This window comes from Macrobrachium nipponense, chromosome 11, assembly GCF_015104395.2.
Source record: "Macrobrachium nipponense isolate FS-2020 chromosome 11, ASM1510439v2, whole genome shotgun sequence".
Lineage (NCBI taxonomy): Eukaryota > Metazoa > Arthropoda > Malacostraca > Decapoda > Palaemonidae > Macrobrachium > Macrobrachium nipponense.
Window position 1 is genome coordinate 13954805 of NC_061087.1, and position 8855 is coordinate 13963659.

The following is an 8855-nucleotide window of genomic DNA, read 5'->3' on the forward strand; positions in this document are numbered from 1 at the left end:
CACTTCTACAAAAGTTCCCAGAGAGAGAGAGAGAGAGAGAGAGAGAGAGAGAAGAGAGAGAGAGAGATACGCTGCGTTACTGTATCCAGCCATACATTCCCCTGTAATAATACTCCGTCTGGAGCCTACATCACGAATTCTCCAAGGAACCGAATCCCGTGTAAGATCTGCCGTCGAGTATTTTCGAGATAATTGCCATTCATGAAATCCCCCTTTCACTGGCCCTCATATTTTGTGGGGGAGGGGGATGGGGGAGGGGGGCTTCCTTTTCCGTGACGACCTCCTCCACCCCCTGCTGATGCTCCTTCCCACCCCCCTCCTTACGGCTATATGACCTCACACTTGACCTGAAACCACTCTAATAGGGGGTCAAAACAACAAACGTCATATCTTGAGATATCCAAAGGAAAAAGAGGTTCTGGGGGGATCGGTGTGGAGGTAGGGGGGGGGTGCTTAGCAGTTTGTGCTAGGTTAGGTATGGGGAGGGTAGGGGGGAGTGGAAGGGATGTATGGAGCGTGGGTGGGTCGCCCCTGACATCTATCTATGGGTGTGTAATACCGCCTGACAAGAGGCCAAGGTTAATGGTGTTGGGGGATGATGAGGAATTAACGCGATGGTTTATGGGTTCCCATCGGATAATGGCCTTAGATCCAAGACTAGTTTTTTTGTCCTCAAATGCAATCCCGCTTTTTAAATGGGTCCCACTCACCCCACATACAGGTACTAATTAATCCGAATAAAACTATCACATATTAAGAACAATTGGTTTTTTTTTCCCTTGAGGTTCTTACGGATAATATTCAATCCAAGTAGAAATATACAAAATAAAAATAAAAACACTGGGCTCGCTTTTTTTTCTTATGTAATCACTCTTGTTAAATTGGTTCCCCTCCCCCGCCACCCAACAGTCACTTACAGGTAACAATTAATCCAAATAAATATACAAAACGAAAATAAAAACACACGGCTAACGAAAGTAACCACATCATAATTACAACATAGGTATAAAATAACAAAGAACATAAATTCACAATTCTGATACGTAATTGGTTTGAAAAGATGGGCATAAGGATAATAAATATAAATATATACATTCGAGCTAGAATGGAAACGCATGGTAATACTGTGAGATTGTCCAAACGTATTTATTTTTCTCCATCCTCTAAAATTCGTTATACAGTTAGGTTAAAGCATTTCTGATAATAATGCCAGGATCAAACTGCACTGTGACTGAAATCTGTAAAGGTGCCATTACAGATGATTACAGATGAAGAAACTAACCTTAGGAAATCTCAACTGATGACTCTTCTTATAATGAAAACTTCTCTTGGCTAAAATCGAAGGACAAGAATTAATTTTCTGAACCCCAACCATCTAGTTAATTCTTGAAACATTTCAATATTCCCCCAATAAAACTAATTAAATATGTGGTTTTATTTTATTTTTTTATTAAATTCAATTTTATTTTATTTTTATTAAATTCTATTCTATTTTATTTTAATTTTAATTAAATCTTATTTTATTAAATATTTTATTTAAAAATTTATTGAATGTATGATACCGGCCTTCTCATCCACATCAACATTCACATTTCATAATAAAAATTACGATAATTTCTACAAAAAGGGAGTTAAGCTGCAACAAAACTTTGCAGCAGTCTTGGTTACAGCCTGGCAGCGCATAAACCACATTTTGTCCTTGGTGATATGAATCAATCCCGATAATTGTTGGCTGGTCTGTTAGCATTGTTCTTAAATATACAGTACGTCACAGTCGTCGGCTCTTACGACAACTATCAATTAGAATGTCACCGTTATTAACCCTTTCACCACTAAGTAGGACTGTAATTGCTACTTTTAAAAACACGATTACAATTCAAGAGTACTTTTGCATTATTATTATTATTATTATTATTATTATTATTATTATTATTATTATTATTATTATTATTATTATCATTATTATTATTATATAAGGACAGAAGTCAGTTTCACACAACAAAGGTGACTACGACCAAATGGACAAATAAACGGCACTTATGTGTACTCATACATAAAAGCAATTGCGTTAGCAATCAATCATGAAAACAATATTCATGCAAGCAAATAGATCCAATGAAACAATGGAAAAGCCGTGCGGACACACTGCACAAACACAAACACCCACAAACACCCATAAAACAATCTTACCGGTAACTACGCTGGTTATCTCTTCAGTCTACGGCAAATCGTACTCAAGAACTCACCTGAAATAAAAAAAAATAGAGACCATTAGATTCTTCAGTAGTGAATGAAAGTATACTAGAAGCTGGAAAAAAACAAGTACTTTCAGGTAAGATTGCAAGCTAACAACTTTCCATATATCAATACCCATCCAGGGCATCTTTTTATATGGGCATGTCCTGTTAAAAGGCACTGTGCCCTTGTTAAGCTAACTACATACTAGACTGTTAGGAAGTTAATGGACTCAAGTGGGTCGCAGCCGGATGGAAATAAAACTGAGGCAACAAGATCATACCAGTCTATTAGCTGAAGTCAAAAGGGTAACACCTCCAGTAGCAATGTAGCTTAATGCGAGCATGCACACACACACACACATCCATAAATTTATTTTCGTATGCAAAAGAATGGATACGGAAATTATCTCCATTTTCAACCTTCACCAAATTTCAAACAATAAAATGCAGACCGTCTTAACGCACTTGATATATCGATAGTGCACTGCAACTGCAAAATTACTTATATACTACAGTTATTTTTAAATGACAGGTACAACAGTATCAGTGACAAAGCCTGCTGATCACTTTCACCGATTATATATACTGTAAATGTAGCCATTATCTCTCAGCTGCTCTACTTATATATCATTTTAGGAATATATACTCTCCTGAGAGCCTTGGGTGGTTCTCGAACCCGTGCGAGTCAGAGGACTAAGGTTAATGGTGAACTCATTACACTAGCAGCAAAAGAGACAAGTTTAAGGCACAGAGGCGCTTATATTACATATAAACATTTACATATACACTTATCTGCGAATGGCTATCTGTGAGCACAGAATGAGAGAGAGAGAAAAAAAATGGCGAGCCACACGTAATAAAGAAATAAAATGCAAACGCTTGCACTCAACGCACGAACAAGATCTTCTGCATTGCATACAAATATACGTGCATGTACGTATGTGCGAATGGCTGTCTGTCAATACAGATAGAGGGAGAAAGAAATTGCCAGCCGTATGCAATAAAAAAGTTGGTTCTACATTATAAACAAGTACTGTACACATGGATATACTTACTTATGGGTGGATGATTCTGTTAGTGGAGAGAGAGAAATTTAGCCTTATTTTATACATAATAAAGAAATAAAATTTAAACGATTGTACGAAACACACGAACAAGATCTTCATTACATATAAAAATAAATACATATACATATAGGCGAATAGGCGTCCGTCAATAAAGAGAGAGAAAGAAATGTCTAGCCTTACGTAATAATAATAATAATAATAATAATAATAAAATAATAATAATAATAATATAATGAAATAAAATGCAAACGCTTGTACGAAACGCACACACACAAACAGATCGTCCAGTGAAAACGCTGTTACCGTTCAAGACTTGATGTTTGCAGCAAAAACAAGGCACAGTTGACAGAGCGTGTTGGCAGGCTGCTATTAGACCCTTTCACACGAGCCTTCCTCGTGACAACTTCTTAGACGTTTCTTATACAAACTATCACAGTACTTTCAAGAGTTCATGGAGCATGTACCACCAACTGGAGGAGAACATGCTCCACCTGGAACAGGGTAATGTGGGTCACGAGGAAATGTATACAACACACTTCACACACACTGATTTCGAGGCATGGAAGATTTATATATATATACGCTCAGCTGAAAATCGAAATTTTACGGTGGAGTTAAAATTTTTTTAGCAGTTTTATTTTTACTTCATATACATATTAAAAATTTCATTCAGTATACTTTGTAATAATATTCACATCAATTACTTTGATTTTAGTTTCATCCTAGCTCAAGCTGAAAATCGATATTTAACAGTGAAGTTTAAATTTTATTTATTTATTATTTTTTTGCCGTTTTATTTTTACTTCATCGATATATTCAAAATTTCATTCACTACACTTGGTAACAACATTTACATTAATTATTTTGATATTACTTTCATCCTAGCTGTCCGATATCTCTGTAACTATAAATAGCACGAGTAAAGATTTACTCTTTTAAAACTTTTTTGCGAAAATCGGGTTGGCCAATGTTGTCAATGCTTTCATTTTTTTGCAACAGTCCTTAATAGCACACTGGACAGAATATTTAAAGCATTTCGATTTCTTCATCGTGCAATGTCATAAGTGTCAAGGTCTCGGTCCTTTCTACCACTCCTGTTCGTCAACAAAAAATGTTAGTCGTGAGGAATAACGTGTTTTCACATTTAAAAAAAAAAAAAGAAAAAAAAAAAAAAAAAAAAAAAAAAAAAAAAAATGAGACTTGCATCTCTCCTTCCTCATATTGCACGCCATTTCGTAACAAAACCTTTTTATTTTTTTTATTTTACACCTTTTTTCCCTTTTATCTTCACAAGTCAATCTCGAGGCTTTTTCCCTTTCACCGTTCATCTGAAGGAGTGTGGTGAATAAGTCTTGGAATAATGCAAGTGACAGAAGGAAAGTGGAGCCTAAGAGAAGCCTGAAAGAACATAACAGGAGAGCGGTATTTGCGAATGAATGAATGGCTTCTCTCCACATTCTCCAGACTTTAGTATGTTACACTTTTGTTTGCCTTTAGCCTTTTTACCGAAGCATTTCTGGATTATACTTAAAACTGCATTAACATAAATTAAACCTTTTATGTTTCAATTTAAAAGTAACATGTCACATTAGAGAAGCATACCTTTTAATTCATCTCTCTCTCTCTCTCTCAATTCAGTGGGTCAAGTAGGAATGTGGAGAGAGAGAGAGAGAGAGAGAGAGAGAGAGAGAGAGAGAGAGAGAGAGAGAGAGAGAGAGAGAGAGTTCATGCATGCAGACAGGCACGAATGCTTTTTTATGTGAGCCAAAATATTTTCTTTTACAAAAATACAACTTGTGACGGAAGACTCCATAAAATCCAAATTTAGATATTTGGAATTTCCTCAAATCTTAAACCATGTTCTCATAAAAGGCAAAATATTAAAGTTATGAGAAAAAACATTTGTGAGAAATATCTTTTGTCCTAAAAAATATAGTTTTTAATGAGATGCATGTACTAAGCTTTAATTATTCATAAATTCTGTAAAAAAAAAACTATATAAATTAGCTACAAATATCTGACCGACTTTTTTGTCAATTAAGAACAAAATGCCCATAAACACAAACCATCTTTACACTTATAAATTAAACGCATACGATATGACTTACAAATACCCATTATATATATGTGTGTGTGTATGTGTGTGTAATAAATTCTTCAGTTAAAACAGAATACGTCTCAAGTATAAAAGCCCCATTAAAACACTCTGGTTTCAAGCTAAGGACTATATTTCGGTGGACTAACTCCATCCACCCCTTGCTACTTGATTAGGGTCGAAGTTAGTCCACCGAAATATAGTCCTTAGCTTTAAACCAGTGTTTTAATGGGCCTTTTATACTATATATATAATATATATATATATATATATATATATATTATATATATATATATTGCTTTCAATGACCGAAAACACGCAATGAGAAGCAAAGCCATAACACTGATCGCCAATATCCACGATAGGTAACTAACTTCCATAGTATCACCGAGTGACGCAAGCACCAAATCATAAAGACATAAAAAAAAACAAAAGAATAAGAACGAAAATTAAGAAAACACAAAAATGTCCAGAGGGATCTTCGCCGAGGTTCGGTTACGATGACTATGGCGTCATGTAGTATAAAGACCGTGACGAGCCGTGAAACTCCTTGATGGATTACGATACGCGATACGGTGGGCGATTTCCAAGGATGGAGAGAGAGAGAGAGAGAGAGAGAGAGAGAGAGAGAGAGAGAGTAAACCACACGCAGATTTCCTTTATCTTCTTTTTTTTATTGATGTACATAATCGTAGATGTTGATTGAACTGAAAAACACGAATACACAACTAAACTTCGAAAGACAACCTTTTAAAATTTGTTCGTCCTCTTAATAAAAGCAATTTTATCCATACATGCATATATATATATATATATATATATATATTATTATATATATATATATATATATATTTCCTATAATACATTACATATAATCCTTACATTATAATAATATATAAAATCCTTAACGTTCAGCAAAGTTCACAAATTTACTCATGACAACGAGACTTTTAGTAAATTTGGCAGATCATTTAATATCTTTCATATGGAAAATATAACAAAATTATATTTGTGCCTGCGTGAGAGAGAAATATAAAGAGTGGGGATACCTAAATACATGTCTCTTAGGGTTCACAATGATAAGTTTAATGTCTAAATGCCTTAAACGCAGCGACCAGCAATTCTACAGATATGCATTTGCAAAAACTTATTTGCATCGTTTATTTCAAAGGGTGTACTCAACCAGAACCACATTCACTTTCATAAATTTTCACAAAGAATATGAATGTAAATCATTGTCAACCATTATAGTTTTCTTGTGATAATATTTATGACAGCCTACAGCAGATAATGTTGATACCGCGATTGACAAAAATGAAAAAATCTGTCAATAGAATTATATTTACTATATACATCAAGTGATTTTTCTTTACACTGGTACCTTAGGATAAGTAATTATTAAGTGCATACTTCGCAAAAAAAAAAACTAGTAATACTGGCTTACATGCCACGTAGATAAAGTTCAGGTTCCATAGCCTTTTTAAGCTGATATTTTTCCTTAATAGTTTAAAATTTACTCTACAGAACCTATTTTATTACAAAACAATCAAAATTTACCGGCTGCCTTGAAGGTGACGTTCCGTCACAAGACGATCTTAATCCAACAACGACAGCAATAAAGAATATACTTTAATTAATCCCCTGGTCAGTTTTCCTCACTCGATCCCCTCCTCCATATTCATCGATACCCAGACCCAATTGGTATGCAGTGCCCTCGTGGGCATTCGTTGCAAGAGAGCGTCGCTGGGGACTCAAAACAGTAGAGAGCTTCTCCCCACTATTGTCTGGACGTTAACAAAGCATTCGTAATTAGCTTCTGGCATGCTCTGGCACGCCCGCCCTTACCCTCCGGGGTATTTGCCTTCTCTCCTCTCTTGAGACCCCTTTCCCACTGCCCTTCTTTCCTCTGCTCTCTCTCTCTCTCTCTCTCTCTCACACACCATTCAATACAAACACAATGTACCATATATATATATATATATATATAAATATATATATATATATATATATATATATATATATAAATTAGTTTGGAAATAGCTTCATTTCTATACTTGAAAGTAGTAACAATCCTTCATAGCAACAAATACCACCAATATTGACAATAATAACAAGTAAAAATAAAATACACCATGGTACGAAAATTGTCCGAATTCCTCTCCCTCTCTCTTTTTTTTTTTAAATATCAAAACGACTGCATTCTCTATTTGCGCAACAATCGCCACCCCAGAATTCTCCTTCGATCGCTCCCTGCTATATTTACTCTCCTCTCGTAACTCCAACATCCGGTCAAAGCAAATAACCGACCGGTGGAGCGGCGAGTCATCGCGATTTTAAGCAATCCATGAAAGCAAAGAAAGAAAGAAAGAAAGAAGGAAAGAAAATAACCCGACTTCGAAAATCCATCGGCAGTAAAAGTAAAGAAAAAGCGCTTGCATCAGCTTCAGGGGGGCCAACCGCAGGTAAACGCCGCCCCCACTTTCCTCCCGAATACCAATAATTGTTTCATTCAGGTATGGCCGCCGTATCTTTCGGCGAGGGCCCTTCATCCCCCCCCCCCCCCCTTTTTCTATGCAGAGCGCGTATTGCCCAACCGTGTAAATGTAAATTCACCGGTAACTTCTGAAGAACAAAAGCGAAATCAAAATTCTTTTCAAAGTCTCTTCTCGCAAGTCTGGCCAGCTGCGCTCTCTTTTATATCTCGCAGTGAAATATAACACTTAGGTGGTCTTCCGAGTTCAAATTCAAACAGTCTTCGTTTGTATGCTTCTGTCCACTATTTACCTCTCCTTTTTTCCATTGTGATATTTCCGCCAGCAATAATTTCAATCTCTTACATTTTTAAATTAATCTTTTCGGATGTTTTCTATGCAAAATTAAGAGACGTGATTGATAAAGAAAACCTGTGATTATTTTCTATGCAGGGATGTCTTCTGGAAATATAAAGTTTGATGGTGTAATATGAAGGAAAGGAACGTCAACATTTCATTTGGAAACCAAAACCCCTTATTTGACACATCAGGAATATGGGCAAACAGAGGCAGAAGAGAAAACCGGTCCGTGGAATCCGAGGATCCCTAATTTTCACCTCCCCGAAAAAACCCCCCCCCCCCCAACACCCACAAAAAAAAAAAAAAAAAAAAAAAAATAGAGGAAAAGATAGCCTACCGGACATTGCGAAGCATCCCCCAATGGAGGAGGGACACTCTCCATAAGGTAAATGGAAAGATGGTCACAACACTACAGTACTTACGGAAAAGCGATCGGAACACCATTTTGCGGTACATAAACAATCGAGGAAAGTTGTAAGAAAGCGTTCAAGGATCTGGAGAATAGCATTTGGTTTAGTTCTAAGAAATATACAGATCAGGTCAGCATAACGTTTGAAAGAGATGCGGCAAGAAAATGAAGCTTTTGCCAAGAAAGAATTAGCGGTGGTGCGTGAAAAAAAAAAGT

At 36.0% G+C, this 8855-nt stretch overlaps 1 protein-coding gene across 2 annotated transcripts in view; it reads right to left on the minus strand.

The window, feature by feature from the left end:
• The window catches only part of LOC135226410 (protocadherin Fat 3-like), a 378891-nt gene that overhangs the window by 148616 nt on the left and 221420 nt on the right, over positions 1-8855 (minus strand). Inside the window, exon 1 of one of the 2 annotated variants that reach the window (XM_064266066.1) lies at positions 2191-2252. The exons of the other annotated variant lie outside the window; for it this stretch is intronic. The gene's annotated coding sequence lies outside the window, so the exon portion shown is untranslated. Of the gene's footprint in view, positions 1-2190; positions 2253-8855 lie in introns of those variants that run through there. 2 annotated transcript variants of the gene reach the window in all.